Source organism: Staurois parvus, unplaced genomic scaffold, assembly GCF_062004578.1.
Source record: "Staurois parvus isolate SC_StPar_1 unplaced genomic scaffold, SC_StPar_1.0 ptg000479l, whole genome shotgun sequence".
NCBI lineage: Eukaryota > Metazoa > Chordata > Amphibia > Anura > Ranidae > Staurois > Staurois parvus.
Window position 1 is genome coordinate 1324587 of NW_028318275.1, and position 16809 is coordinate 1341395.

Sequence of the window (16809 nt, forward strand, 5' to 3'; positions counted from 1 at the left end):
AGGACCATCTCTCACGCAACTCTAAACATTACTGTTGATTGACAAAAAGATTTTGTTCTATCGGGACCACTTCATTTCAAATTTCCCCATGTTATAATGTATTTTCAGTGTGTTCAGGAATTTCCAGGATGGTGGCTCATAAGCTTCCTGTTTAGCAGCTTGATGTCAATGACCCACTCTACTCATTACATCACATCATGTGACTTCCTCAGGACCACATGGTTTTGATGCTTTAATTTATATGTGAGGTAATAGAGATATATGCGCGGCGCTATTTTATGACAGTTCTTGGTAATGTCACTGTTGCACCATATTTTCTCACTTGATGATGACTGTCTTCACTGTGTTCCATGGTATATCTAATGCCTTGGAAATTTTTTTGTGCCCTTCTCCTGACTGATACCTTTTAACAATGAGATCCCTCTGATGCTTTGGAAGCTCTCTGCAGACCATGGCTTTTGCTGTAGGATGTGACTAAGAAAATGTTAGGAAAGACCTACTAGAAGAGCTGAACTTTATTTGGGGTTAATCGGAGGCACTTTAAATGATGGCAGGTGTGTACTGACTCTTATTTAACATGATTTTGAATGCGATTGCTTAATTCGGAACACAGCTACATCCCCAGTTATAAGAAAGTGTGCACACTTGTGCAACCACATTATTTTAGTTTTTTGTTTACTTCACTCCAGCTAAAAGATTTCAGTTTGTTTTTCAATTGAGTTGTACAATTTATAGGTCACATTTAAGGTGAAAAAGTTCTGAAATTATTTATCTGTCTCATATTTTTACATCACAGAAACCTGACATTTTAACAGGGGTGTGTAGACTTTTTATATCCATCGTATATGTATCTGTGTGTGTGTACATATATATATGTATATACATACTTTGTGTATATATGTACATACATACAGTGGGGAAAATAACTACTTGATCCCCTGCACACAAGTTTTTTTTTTATTTTGTTTGTTTGTTTTTTTTTTTACCTTCATGCATAGAAAAAAAACCTTGAGTCTTTAGAACCACTTTAATCCTATAGAAAATGTATGGAGAGAGCTGAAACTTCGAGTTGCCAAGAAACCTTAAGGATTTAGAGAAGATCTGTAAAGCAGAGTGGACCAAAATCCCTTCTGAGATGTGTGTAAGCCATCTACAAGAGACATCTTCCTTCAGTGCTTGCCAGCAAGGGTTTCTCCACCAAGTATTAAGTCATGTTTTGCTTAGGGATCCCACTGGGTTTTGCTTAGGATTTTCCCCAGTGCGTGTGTGTGTGTATATATTTATTTGTATGTATATGTGTGTGTGTATATATATGTGTGTGTGTATATATGTGTGTGTGTCTATATATATTTTGAATGTTTGCCCACAAGAAAATGATCAGTCTAAAAATCTAATGGTAGGTGTATTGTACCACTGAAAAACAGGATAGCAACAAAAAAAAGTCAGAAGAAATACACGTCTAACAAATTATGCACTGATTTGCATGTTCATTAGGGAAATAAGTATTTGATCCCCTATCATTCAGCAGGATTTCTGGCTACCAGGTGTCTTTCATACAGGTAACAAGCTGAGATTAGAAGCAGTCTCTTAAAGGGAGTGCTGCTAATCTCAGTTTGTTACCTGTATAAAAGACACCTGTCCACAGGAGCAATCACACAATCAGATTCCAAACTCTCCACCATGGCAAAGACCAAAGAGCTGTCCAAGGATGTCAGGGACAAGATTGTAGACCTACACAAGGCTGGACTGGGCGACTAAACTATCGCCAAGCAGCTTGGTGAGAAGGTAACAGTGCAATCATTCGCAAATGGAAGAAACACAAAACTGTCAGTCTCCCTAGGTCTGGTGCACCATGCAAGGTCTTACCTCGTGGAGTGTCAATGATCATGAGAACAGTGAGGAATCATCCCAGTACTACACGTGTGGATCTTGTCAATGATCTCCAGGCAGCTGGGACCACAGTCACCAAGAAAACAATTGGTAACACACTACTCTGACAAGGATTGAAATCCTGCAGTGCCCGCAAGGTCACTCTACTAAAGCACATGTCCAGGCTCATCTGAAGTTTGCTACTGATCATCTGAATGATGCAGAGGAGGACTGGTTTGAAAGTGTTGTGGTCAGATGAAACCAAAATCGAGCTCTTTGGCATCAACTCAACTTGCTGTGTTTGGAGGAGGAGGAATGCAGCCTATGACCCCAAGAACACCGTCCCAACTGGTGGTAGAAACATTCTGCTTTGGGGGTATTTTTCTGCTAAGGACAACTGCACTGCATCAAAGGGACGATGGACGGAGCAATGTACCATCAAATCTTGGGTGAGAACCTTCTTCCCTCAGCCAGAGCATTGAAAATGGATCGTAGATGGGTGTTCCAGCATGACAATGACCCAATACACGGCCAAGGCAACAAAGGAATGGCTCAAGAAGAAACACATTAAGGTCCTGGAGTGGCCTAGTCTGTGTCCAGACCTTAATCCAATTTAAAATCTGTGGAGGGAGCTGAAAGTTTGAGTTGCCAAATGTCAGCCACCAAACCTTAATGACTTGGAGAGGATTTGCCAAGAGGAGTGGGCCAAAATCCCTCCTGAGATGTGTGCAAACCTAGTGGCAAACTACAGGAAACGTCTGACCTCTGTGATTGCCAACAAGGGATTTGCCACTAAGTACTAAGTCTTGTTTTGTGAAGGGGATCAAATACTTTTTTCCCTCATTGAGGGTATGTACATGCAAATTGGATGAAGGATTTTGGGATTACAGCTCTTAAGCGTAGCCACCCCCCCTTTTTTCAAGGGACCAAAAGTAATTGGACAATTGAATCAAATGCTGTTTCATGGCCAGGTGTGGGCTACTCCTTTCATTATTTGCATTTGGAATCTGTTGCTGTGAACATACATCATGCGTTCAAAGGAGCTGTCCATGCAAGTGAAATGGGCCATTGTAAGTCTTCAAAAATGAAACAAATCTATCAGAGAGACCGCAGCAACATTAGAAGTGGCAACATCAACAGTTTGGTACATTCTGAGGAAAGAAGAGCTCAGCAACATAAAAAGGCATGGACGTTCACAGAAGAAAACAGTGGTGGATGATCGCAGGATCTTCTCTATGGTAAAGAAAAACCTATTCACAACATCCAGACAAGTGAAGGACACTCCCCAGGAGGTGGGCGTATCATTGTCAAAGTCTACAATCAAGAGAAGACTTCACGAGAGCAAATACAGAGGGTTCACCACAAGGTGCAAACCATTCATAAGCCTGAAGAATAGAAAAGCCAGATTAGAGTTTGCCAAAAAACATCTAAAAAAGCCAGACCAGTTATGAAAAAGCATCCTTTGGACGGATGAAACGTAGATTAATCTGCACCAAAATGATGGGAAGAAAAAAGTGTGAAGACTTGGAACAGCTCATGATCTAAAGCACACAATGTCATCTGTAAAACATGGTAGAGGCAGTGTGATGGCATGGGTATGCATTGCTTCCAGTGGCACTGGGTCATTGGTGTTTTGATGATGTGACAGAATATGCAGCAAAGTTGATTGGACGGTGCTTCACGGTACAGATGGACAATGATCCAAAACACACTGCAAAAGCAACCCAGGAGCTTTTGAAGGAAAGGAAGCGGAATATTCTGCAATGGCCAAGTCAATGACCTGATCTCAACTAAATTGAGAATGCATTTCACTTGCTGAAAGCAAAACTAAAGGCAGAAAGACCCACAAACAACTGAAGACAGCTGCAGTTAGAGCCTGGAAAAGCTTCAGAAAGGAGGAAACCCAGTCTTTGGTAATGTCCATGGATTCCAGACTTCAGGCCGTCATTGCCAGTACAATAGTATTTGGACGCCTGCCTTTACACGCACTTGAGCTTTAATGACATCCCAGTCTTATTCCTTCGAGTTCAATATTGAGCTGGTCCACCCTTTGCTGCTGTAACAGCTTCAACTTTGAAGGCTGTCCACAAGGTTTCGGAGTGTGTCTTTGGCAATGTTTGACCATTCTTCCAGAAGCACATTTGTGAGGTGTTCTATCGGGTTAAGGTCAGGACTCTTTGCTTGTGCACAGGCGCGCAGTCATGCTGGAACAGACGAAATTCCAAACTGTTCCCACAAAGTTGAGAGCATGAAATTTTCCAAAAATCTGTTGGTATGCTGACGGTTTAAGATTTTTTTTCGCTGGAACTAAGGGGCCGAATCCAACCCCTGCAAAAACAACCCCATAATCCCTCCACCAAACTTTACACTTGGCACAATGCAGTCAGGCAAGTACTGTTTTTTCCTGGCAACTGCCAAACCCAGACACATCCATCAGATTGCCAGACAGAGAAGCTGATTCGTCACTCCAGAGCACGACTCCACTGCTCTAGAGTCCAGCGGTGGCGTGCTTTACACCACTGCATCTGACGCTTTACCTTACACCAATTGTAATGTAAGGCTTGGATGCAGCTGCTTGGCCATAGAAACCCATTCCATGAAGCTCTCTACGAACTGTTTTTGTGCTAACCTGAGTGGGGTAGGGTTATAGGAGGATGCCATGGGTGGCTGTCCTCAAAACTTTGCTAATGTCTAATTACCTGAAGGTGCCAGCCTATATAGCACAGTGGCTAAATGGATAGCACTTCTGCCTGGCAGTACTAGGGTTGCTGGTTCAAATCCTGACCACGGCACCACCTGCCTGGAGTTTGCATCTTCTTCCTGTGCCTGCGTAGGTTTCCTCTGGGTACTCCGGTTTCCTCCCACTCTCCAAAGACATGCTGGTAGGTTAATTGGCTCCTGTCTAAATTGGCCCTAGTATGTGTATGTATGGATATGAGTTAGGGACCTTAGATTGTACGCTCCTTGAGGGTTAGGAACTGATGCGAATGTACAATATATATGTAAAGCGCTGTGTAAATTGATGGCGCTATATAAGTACCTGAAATAAATAAATATAACTCAGGATCTATGGATATCCAGCCTGTGTGCTGTACTGTAAAATAGATATGGAATTTACAGGCAAGTCAAAATTCCTGATTTTGTTTTTCTTGTGCTCTGAGCTGGGCTTGAATGCTTTCGCATGCATCAGTAAAATTACTACACTATATACAGCCTTTCTGGCTGCCCTGCGGTGAGCGCATTTTTCCATACAGTGGCGGTGCACATGGTCTAGCATCTAGTGCGGTAATATCGTCATTCACAAGCGGTGGTGGAACCTTTAAACTGTGATATGCATTGATTGTTTTTTTTGGACTTTTACAAAGACTGTGTACATTTATTCACTGGGCATCTTTTCACTTTATATTTTGCTTTTACACCTTCACTATCTGTGTATAAATAGTCAATGAGTTTATAGCTCTCACATGGATGCACTGAGCAGGCTAGATACTGAGCCATGGGGAGCAGAAAAAACTGTCAAAAGGCCGGCATAACACAGTAATGGAACTTTTATTAAAATGGAAAAGGATATAAAAAGCCTTGAATATGCCAGACAGTACTGTTCAATCACTTATTTAGAAGTGGAAAGTTTGGGGATATCTTGATATCAAGCCAAGGTCAAGTAGACCAATTGCAGCATCAACTGGCTGAAGACGTCTTCGGGATATAAAGAAAAGCCCACAGATGACCTCAGAAGAAATGCAGGCTGCTCTGGAAAAATGGTGTGGTTGTTTCAAGGAGCTGCTACTTGAACAAAAGTGAGCTGTATGGTTGATTTTGCCAGAAAGAAGCCTGGTTTACAATCTGCCTGAGAACACGCCTCATAGCACACTGTAATCTGGAGTGACTAGACCAAAATACAGCTTTATAGTTACAACCATAAGTGCTATATTTGGGGAGGGGTCAACAGTGACAAGAATACCATCCCCATTTTGAAGCATTGTAGTGGATAACAGGTGTTTTGGGGGTGTGTGAGCTCTAAAATCTTGTGAAAATTGATGGCAAGATGAATGCAACATGTTAACCAAAAATACTCGATGCGCATAGCACACTCTTGGACTTTCCAGCACAATGACCATGAGCACAAGGCCAAGTTGACCCTCCATTGGTTACAGCAGAAAAAGGTGAAGGTCCTGGAGTGGCCTCTTAGTCTCCTGAACCTAATATCATTGAGACACTCTGGAGAGATCTCAAACGTGCAGTTCATGCAAGATGACTAAAGACTTTGCATGACCTGGAGGCATTTTGCCAAGATGGATGGGCAGCTATGTCACCTGCAAGAATTCGGGGCCTCATAGACTACTATTGCAAAAGACTGCACACTGTCTTTGATGCTAAAGAGGGCAATACACAGTATTAAAAATTAAGGGTATGCAGACTTGGGGCCATTTAATTTGTTGTTGTCATGTTTTGTTTTATGATTTTGCCATTCTGTTATGACCTAAAATTGAATATGAATCCCATAAGAAATAAAATAAATATATTTTACCTGCTCACTCATGTTTTCTTTAAAAATGGTACATACTATTACCAATTCTCCAGGGGTATGCAAACATTTGAACATTCAGTGAGACAGGATACATATTGTGTGTGCAAGGCATCACGAACCCACCCCTGAGAAGTTATTCCCATGGCTACCTGCTTCCAGTGTAATGATGCCAAAAGACTCGGTTACATGCTTTTCTCAGGGAGCACCAATACTAAGCCACAAAAAATACCTTTGTCTGATAAATCATAACATATGCCTTGTATCTTATGATAGAGCTCACAGATCTTCTGCAGGAATATAGAAGATTTTACTCTGGATGAAGTTGGAGACGGGAAGGATATGGAAGGTCACAAGATAAAGTTGGATGTGTCTGAAATCTTTGAAAATAAGACATCTAAAGCAGGGATAAGCTCTGAGATGGCCAGCAATAGTGTGGAGGCAGCAGCGAAGAAAGGGAGTGCCGATGCACTTGAAGGTCTTAAAAGTGCTCCTGACAGTGAAAGTGCTACGGAAACCAGTAACCTAGCAGTACAGGATACAGATAATGAGCTTGAGCCCTACCATCCTAACAATCCTGTCGGTAAGCATGTTTATTATTGCTGTCTTGCCTATTTCCTTTTTAGCACAGTATTACGATCAGTTATACACATGCCCACAAAGCTACTTCGCCTGTTTACAGCGTATGTTGAGGGGGAAAAAAAAACTTTGATGGCCAAATGGTAACTTGCATTTGACATCAATTTGAGAGATCTAAGAATTCATGCAGGTGTGTTTTGACCTGTTTCAGCTGCTTTTGCATTTCCATAGACTTTTTTTTTTTTAATAAATATATATATATATATATATACTGTATAAGTGCAGTGCAACAAACCATCAATTAAGTGATGTTCACTTAAAACCACTTACAGTAAGTGTACTTGTCTAATATATAACAAGTTATATTGAATATGTCTTCCCAAACAATTCATGAATTAAAAAAAACTGACATTTTTAAAATTAATCCTTCACAAATGTCCATATATTATGAAAAATAATTTTACTGTGCATTAATAAAGTCCATTATTCCTCAAGTCAGTGCCTGTGTACTGTTTCTTGCAGTAAACACCACTGGGTGCTCCTCCACCAGCCGCACAAACTGCTTATCCTAAGAAATGTACCTAAATTGGAATTAGGTCAAATAGCGATTTGCCCTTTTAAATGGGCTTATCACCACCCCTGGTATAAATCGATTGTACCAGACTTGTATCTTCTCTCTTATATATGTATTTCAGGGACAGCTGATACTCCACCGCTTGGTATTATTGCTCAAAAAAATGAAACCACTATCATGGTGTAGTATATAAAACTCCCCCTTTTATTAAAATATAATAGAAAAGCACTCACAAATATGGTACACTAAAATCCAGCGTACCGGGGTATCTTCACTTTAATTCATATGAATTGCCCCCTTTAAGAATGGACTTCAGCATCACACAGTGTTAGCCTCCTTCTGGTTCTGGGATACGCAATGACATCACATAGCTCCTTCCTCGAAATCAAAAGTCGTGACAAATGGCATCAAGGGCGGAGCTACATGACATCAACGTGTGTTCATGGAACTGGAGGTGTTCTTATGCTATGTAATACTTGAGGTCCATTCTTAAGGGGGTAACTTGCATACACGGATTGGAGGAATAATGGACTTTATTATTAAACCCACAACAGTAAAATGTGTCTGTATATGCCGTAAAGCATGCTTGTTATAATCACTGTGGAACTTAAGGTGTTAATCCTCTGCATTGTGTAAAAAAGATGTTTGATCCTCTCTTCTCTGATCCTCCCCTTCTGCTGTCCCCCATCCATCTGCTGATAGAACAGAGCCTTGGGAGCAAGCTGCACATGCTCAGTTTGGTGTGTATTGCTAGATATTTTTTTTTTATAGAGTGCATTTGATCAGCACAAGGTCAATCAGCACTGTCCAGACAGAGGGTCAGGGGTTATGTAGCCTCATAGGACAATCAATGGAGAATGAGAACTCCTCCTACAAGCTTTAACTAGTGCTCTGCTGGACACTGATAGAAGTCACAAGACTGCTCCAACTGCTGGTGAGAAAAAGTATTTAGCAGTTTATATCTACTAAAATAATTGCACTTCCATGTTCTGTGGGAAACCAGATATATTGAAAGTAGGGTCCTGGATTTAGTAATTCTTTAATGCACAGTAAAGTCATTTAATGTAATATACAGTGTGTACATATGGTAAGAATTTCTTCACATGATGTTTTTGTTGCAAAGTTGTGGGGCTTTTTTTTTTTTTCTTGAACTGGTTGGGAAGAAGTATATTGAATATAATGTGTTGCATATTGGACAAGTACACTTAAGTGATTTTAAGTGAACATCATTTCTATTGATGGTTTGTTGAGCTGCTGCACTTCTTTATATATAAACTTTATTGGATGTGGAAAAGCGTAACAGTGGTTTAGCTGCAACAAAAATAGGGGTAATTATTCTATTTGATTTATTTCATTTGATTTTTTCTCACTTTATTTTAATATTGCTAAGCAATTGGTAGCACAGAGAATATATTTATTTGATTTCTATAGACTTGCGCAGGATGAGAAGTGGTTCTAAAGTGAACAAAAACCCATCAACACAGGTCTTTATCGCTGTGTGCTTCAATCATCCAGTCCTGTGTAGGGGGTTGTGTTTGTATGTTTGCACATTACTTCCATTCATTTCATCTAGCTTCATTCCTAAGGAAGCATTTTTATTACACGTTACGTGATAGTTAAGGTATTGGGGGGTTTTATGTGAGATGTGCAAAGATATCACACAAACACTTGCATGTATAACATTTTATTTAAGTCATGACAGATAAAGATAACAAATGTAATCATATTGGAAACTGTAAAGAGTACTTGGCTATAGATGCTTTTTTGCCACAGAGTCCCGGCGTGGCACCATAATCAGACCCAGGCGTATGTTCGCCCTGGTACGAGACTCCCTATTCCATGTTCTGTCTGTGGTATATACAAGAGTAGTTGGTAACATCTGACAAATCTCCTTGAAAGCAACATAACCTTTTAAGGACCTGGTCATTTGGTAAGTATGTAATGACATTCCTTTGGTATGAAATTGGCATGGAGGCATTCTTATGTATTAGTGAGCCACAATCAAAGAAATATTAATTTCCCCATCAGGAAGTCAAATCTGTAACTAGGATATCAGGCTATGGCTTAGTATCAGTTGCTCTCCCATTCCAAGGAAAGGATTTGGGTGTCAGTCTGTCTAATTTAGTTATGTTGGTTAGCAATTTAAAGTGAACCTGCCATATAAATTAGCATTAACTGTAAACCATGAGCATGTTGCAGTTTGCATCTTCTTTGTCTCTGAGAAGGAGTCCAGCTTTTAGGCATGGACTGCAGGCTTGCCCTCATCTGTACATAGCCTGGGACTAAAGCTGGCCATACACTGCTCAAATTGTGGCTGATTCCTTCTAAACTGGCTGCTCAGCACCCCCACTCAACAAAAGTCAATTTACATGGTTTTCAGAGTCAATTCATTGGAGGCTGTGGAGCTGAACAAGAGTGTGTGTGGCTAGCTCAAGAGTTTGGTTGCTCCCCACTCCTTCAAGCATAAAGGAATTGGTTTAATGAGTGGCACAGTAATCTTAGCTTATACACTTTGACGCAATGGTTCCACTTTATAATGGTCTTTTTTGTAATATGAATTTACCATTCATTACTTTAATATTGTTTAAGGAGTGGACTATGTGATTCCGAAGACTGGCTTCTACTGCAAACTGTGCTTGTTGTTCTACACAAGTGAGGAGGTGGCAAAGGTTACACATTGCAGCAGCCTGGACCATTATGAGAAGCTCAAGGTAAGCTTGTTAGAGCCAGGCATCCATGTTTGTCAAGCTGGCCGTAAATGTAAAATGGTGGTCAAAGATTCACATAGGGGTCAGTTTATAATGCTGCAGTATGCTAACCACAGCTAAGCGCAGTGGCTTAAACAAAAACCAAGCACATTTATAAAGCACAGCAATATGCTTTACAAATGGTTCTTAGTGTAGCAAACTTGCTCATCAGAGATGGACGTGGAGTTCCCCTTTTCTATTAGAAGTATTCCTCAATCCTTTATTCCCTACCCCCTCCCTTCCTGAGAGGCACAGGGACAGATGTGTGTGTGTGTTAAACGTTGTTGGCAGGCTGGAGCAGCAGAGGGCCCAGCGCTACAAAGCCCCCCCATAGAGACAGCAGACTCTCTGTCCCAAGGCCTGTGTAAACTCACACCTCCTAACCAAGATAAGGTAGTTTTTTCCCTGGACTTGAAATAAGTTGGAACCTCATAAAACCTACCAGCCAGGTGACAGAAGTTAAATGAACATTCCTCAGGTCAGCTGACACCTATGTTTCATATCCTGGATTATGAAGCTGTCAGTTTTAATGCAGAGTCCATCCGACTATCCCGCCCAAAACAGGGTATTGGCCAGTTGCTCAGAGCCACCCCCCCTGCTGGGGGACTTTAAAAGACAGGCTGGCAAGCCTAAAAAGTTAAGCTAAACACATCTCCCAGTTTTAACATCGTAACAGCAGGAGATCAAAGACCCTTTGCTCTGCAACTTGGATCTGCTTACCTTAAGGCTGAACATGGCAAGTAACTTAACCTTTTAACTTCTCCCTGTTATCTCTTTGCTGTGCTGTTTTCTATGTATATATAAATATATATCTTAGTTACATCTTTTTCCTGTAAATATTTTATTGCCCGTTTGACTCTTTTAGTAATAAATCTTTCTTTCTGAAAGTTAAACTGTTTCTAAAGCTCTTAATTGCAATTTACGAATCCCTGCCTTCTGAAGAGACGCTACTGTGTTTGTTTATTCCTCTGCCCAGTCGGCCTGCGGTGACCGTATTGGACAGGCGACTTTTCAACCATTACAGTGTATATTTGATAAAGAGAGTTTCCCCTTTTTCTGTACAAAAAGAGGTGGTGGCAGTAGAGGGTTAATTGCGTAATTAACCCGACCAAGTAACAAGCGCATTCAGGCTGGTGGTGCGCCGATTGCGTTCCATTAGCTGGACAATCGTTGTGCAGGGCGCAGCTGAGTGTGGCATTGTTACGCACGTCACATCGCGGTTTTAGATCGGCCGGTCCTTCGGTCACGAGTTTGGTGAGAAGGTCTGGGGTCTGACACCGCGGGCGTGATGTATTGTTGGTCACGGTCGTGCGATTGTCGCATGTTGAGGGTGGTGATCGTGCGATCCGTGACACTTAGCACTATTAAAATGAATGTGTTTAAAAAAAAAAGATCCTGGTCAAGTGACCTGTCAAGACCAGCCTCTCCTGCCACAATGGAGTTCTCTGCTGTGTTAAGCAGAGAGAACTCTGACTCACCGCAGGCTGCACTCCATGGTCTACATTAAATGAAAGGGTGGTGTAAAGCTATCCGCTCTCTATATAAATTGGCCTCTTATTTGGAATGAGTAAGAAGTGATTTTCATTCAGAAGGACCCTTAATGATCCTAGCACTGCTGTGTTTTCTTTCACCTTCTTTTCAAAGTACTAGTACAGTTTCCCGAAAAATCAATAAGGGTATACCCATTATATGGCAAATAAAATGCCAAATACATTGGGTAAAAGTAGAGGAGAAAATACACATGGGTGAAGTGTATAACATTAATTTTATCATTACAATGGTATCTAAAAGTGGGTAGGATATAATAGGCAGCAAGTGAACATGTTGTTGTCCCTGAGGTTGATATGTTGAAAGCAGAAAAAGGTACAAGCGTAAAGATTTGAACAACTTTGACAAGGGCCAAATTGTAACGGCTAGACAACTGCGTCTAAGCATCTCCAAAACGGCAGCTCATGTGGGATGTTCCAGTCTGCAGTGGTCAGCACCTACAAAAAGTGGTCTAAGGAAGGAAAACATGCGAACTGCCAACAGGGTCATAAGTGGCCAAGGCTTGTTGATGCACGTGGGGAGTAAACGCTGGCTGTGTAGTCCAATCCCGGTTTCAATAGAAGATGTCAGAAAACACTGTGCATTGGAGTTTGTTGAATATGGGGTTGTGAAGCCCCAGACCAGTCAGGGTTTCCATGCTGACCTGTGTCCACAGCCAAAAGCACGTGAGCATCAGAACTGAACCATGGAGCAATGGAAGAAAATGGCCTAGTCTGATGAACTCATGAATGGTTTGAGGAACACAACAATGAGTTTGAAATGTTGAATTGCCCTCCAAATTCTCCAGATCTCAATCAAGCATCTGTGAGATGTTCTGGAAAAACCTCCGATCCATGGAGGCCCTGTGACAATACGTGGCATCCGACCCCTGCCCGTCTCACCAACTTGTGACCGAAGGACCAGCTGATCTCGCAGCACGCTGTCACTGGCATAACGGTGCCACTCTCAGCTGCACCCAGCACAAAGATTTTCCAGCTCGCGGGACTACAATCTATGTGCCAGCAGCCTGAGAGCGATTGTTACTGGGTCGGGTTAATTACACAATTAACCCTTCACACTGCCACCACCACCTTTTTACAGAGAAGGATGAAACTCACAAATCTTAGCAGTAACACTGATATTAGCATAAGCATCTGTAATACACACTGTCATCACAGACAGATATATTCGGAGGATTATTACATACAGTAGCACTCTTCAGAGACAGGGATTCTTTAGTTTGCATTAAAAGCTTTAGAGACAGTTTCAATACTTTTCAAAATAGGATTTATTACTAAAAAGGTCAAAATGGTCTAATTAAAATATTTACAGAAAAAGATGTTACAAAAACATAGAGAACAATAAAGCAACAGAGAAATAAGAGATTAGTTAAGGCAGAATACTTGCAATGTCCTTGTTTTTAGCAGAGTTCAATTGTCCGAACAAAAAGATTGCCTTGGCTCTCAAGTCTGTTAAGATGTTTCCTGATTGACGTTAAACGAGAGCCTCTTCTCCAGACCTGTCATTCTTTTTCTATGATATTAAAGGGGTGTCACCTGAGAACAAATGCCAATCATCCAGTTTGGGGATGGGTGCTAGGCGGTAACCAAGTTTATGACCAAGTCCCAACTGCAGTTTTATACTAATATTAATAACTTCCAGTATGTACAGGTGGTATTCTAGCAACTGGCAGATTAATATTCAGAATTATATTTCAAACCTAGGGATACCAAACACAGCGTACCGTTGTCACCTAGGAGGGAAGAGACTGCGTTCTTCTCTCTCCTAGCTGCTAATATAGTCATGTATGGCCTTCTTTGACTCACATTAAAATGATCTATCCAAATCTATACCTAATATTAATGTGCCCAGTTCCTGCTGAACTTTATGAATTGTATATGAAATTGTTACATGTGGAATGGACATGACAAGCTCTAGCCCTAATGGCCTAATAGGTCATGACTGACTGAGTTATTGTTTTACGATCGGGCAGAGGAAAGTGGTTTTCAAAGCAGACCACCTGCACCAGACTAATTAGCGGTTTACAGCCCTGGAGCTCCATCTATTTGTGTTTTATTTAAGGTAAGGGGCCCTTTTGAAGTCCGTTCAACTTACATCTATAAATTTCTTTTCAAGAGGGAGGAGAGACAAAATGGCTGAGGCCTAACAAGATGTCTGTCACGTACAGTGTCCATGTCTCTGTTGCGCACAATCATCAGAGGCCCCAACTTATAGGATTTAAAGGATTTGCTGTTTACAACATACAACAACTGCTCGAAAAATTTAAACTAGAGTATAGCATTAAGTCAGTTAAACTCCTGGTATATTGATCAGGTCAGTTAAGTAGCAGAGGTGTTTGTTAATCTGTTTCAGCTGCTTTGGTGTTAATGAAATTAATAGATGCACTAGATGGGCAACAATGAGATGACCCCCAAAACAGGAATGGTTTTACAGGTGGAGATCACTGACATTTTTTTTTCCCTCCTCTTTTCTGACTGTTTTTCACTAGTTTTGCATTTGGCTAGGGTCAGTGTTACTACTGGTAGCATGAGGTGATACCCGGACCCTACAGAGGTTGCACAGGCAGTCCAACTCCTCCAGGATGGCACATCAATACGTGCCATTGCCAGAAGGTTTACTGTGTCTCCCAGGACAGTGTCAAGAGCATGAAGGAGATTCCAGAAGACAGGCAGTTACTCTAGGAGAGCTGGACAGCGCCATAGAAGGTCCTTATCCCAGCAGCAGGACCTGTATCTGCTCCTTTTGGGCAACCAGGAACAGGATTAGCACAGCCAGAACCCTACAAAATAATCTCCAGCAGGCCACTGGTGTGAAGGTCTCTGACCAATCAGAAACACTTCATGAGGGTGGTCTGAGGGCCCAACATCCTCTAGTAGGCCCTGCACTCACTGCCCGGCACCATAGAGCTCGATTGGCATTTGCCATTGAACTCCATAATTGGCAAGTCCGTCACTGGTGCCCTGTGCTTTTCACAGATGAGAGCAGGTTTACTTTAAGCACATGTGGCAGACGTGAAAGGGTCTGGAGAAACCGATGAGAACGTGCTGCCTGTAACATCGTTCAGCATGCCACTTTGGTGGTGGGTCTGGGGAGGCATATCCATGGAGGGACGTACAGACCTCTACAGGCTAGACAATGGCACCCTGACTGCCATTGGGTATGGGGATGAAATCCTTGGACCCATTGTCAGACCCTGCACTGGTGCAGTGGGTCCTGGGTTCCTCCTGGTGCACAAAAATGCCCAGCCTCATGTGGCAAGAGTATGTAGGCATTTCCTGGAGGATGAAGGAATTGATACCATTGAATGGCCCCCACGTCTGCCTGACCTACATCAAATATAACACCTCTGGGATATCGAGTTTCGGTCCATCCACCACCACCAGGTTGCACCTCAGACTGTCCAAATGCTCAGTGATGCCCTGGTCCAGATCTGGGAGGGAATACCCTAGGACATCATCCGTGGGCTCATTAGGAGCATGTCCTGACGTTGTCAGGCATGCATACAAGCACGTGGGGGCCATACATACTGAGTACCATTTTAAGTTTCTGCAATGAAATTTCAGCAAAATGGACTATCCTGCTGCATAATTTTTTCACTTTGATTTTCAGGGTGTCTTTGAATTCAGTTTTCTGTCGGTTGATAATTTTCATTTCCATCAAACGATGGGGCATCCTTACATTCCTAACACATTACCCAGTCCATATCAGTATAGATATCCATCATGATATTTTTCCCCATTGAGATCTGATGTGTTTTCAAAGTGTTCCTTTAATTTGAGCAGTGTTTATTCCACTAGAAGCACAAGAAACAAGTTCAGACAGAGAAAACACAAGAGTTTGAGCATTGGTTGGCTGAGTGGAGGTAGCTTTGGTAGTCCCAATTAGATGTAGAGATGGCATGAAATGTATGGAGGGGAGACTCCAAATGTAACTATCAGGAGGATAACTTATTTTTGTGGGCTCTTAAGGCCCTATAAGGGAAAAGGACAAAGTGAAGAAGAAAAGCCAGGGGGTAGTGCCAGCTGTAATGAAGGAAGCAAGAAGATAAAAAGCGTGAAGAAAGAAGAACTTACAAGGGAAGGGGGTAGTGGGTAGGTGTGGAGCTTGACTGGCAACTCCCATCATATAAAGCCATTATTTTTTTTTTGTCATCAGAATGCAAGTAGGGAGTGATCAAGGTTCAGGGTACAGTTATAGTCGTCAGGGTGACTATACTTTAGGAATTTAGGGTGAGTATTGTTCGATATAGAGGCGAGTTTCTTATGGATAATGTCACCCATCACCCTCTGCTTTGGCAATGCTGGATTTTCACGCTTTATTCTTTTTTTCTATTTTAATGTATCTATTTCCTCATTTATACTGAATTTTGTTTTCTTCTCTAGAAACTTCAGAACAAGGTGGCCAAATCTTGTGAGAAGAAAAAGTGAACAGTAGAAGGGAAAACCTTATTTTTTTGTATTTTGCATTCGTTCATTTCAAAAGGTCCCTGTTTGTTTTCCAAAAAAAAATTCAGTTATGATACCATTAAAGGAACGTATGTTATGTTTGTTTCAGGATTAAAGTGCAGAAACAATGTTTTATTTTAAATTGTTGTTTTTAATTTGAGACATGTACTTTTACAGTACTGAACCTTCAGTTTAAATCTTTATTCTTTTTCAGTTTAAACACATTCCTGGTGCATAAGAACAAAAGGTGTACAAAGTCTTGGTTTCTTTAGAAAATAGCGACAGCTCGGCTATCAGCAAAGCTCTTGTTTCTTGTTGATTAGATAGATCTAGCTGTGACTCAGCAGAGGGCATATTAGACCTCTGTAGAGAGACCACTGCTTCCAAACAGAGCAAGGGTCCTCTGCAGTAGAGGAGTGGCTTTTTTACTCAGGATATAGCAGCATTCTAAACAAATCTAAGATTTGACACACCTCTTTGTTTTGATATACCTTGAATATATTTCGCTGATTTAAACGTAAA

The 16809-nt window shown here is 41.5% G+C and overlaps 1 pseudogene across 1 annotated transcript in view; it reads left to right on the forward strand.

The window, feature by feature from the left end:
* Window positions 1–16390, forward strand: part of LOC149452327 (matrin-3-like) — a 106228-nt pseudogene extending 89838 nt beyond the window's left edge. Inside the window, exons 12-15 of the transcript XR_016314891.1 lie at window positions 5997–6032; window positions 6673–6977; window positions 10137–10258; window positions 16225–16390. The product of XR_016314891.1 is annotated as a matrin-3-like (transcript). The remainder of the gene's footprint in view (window positions 1–5996; window positions 6033–6672; window positions 6978–10136; window positions 10259–16224) is intronic.
* Window positions 16391–16809: the final 419 nt, after the last annotated feature.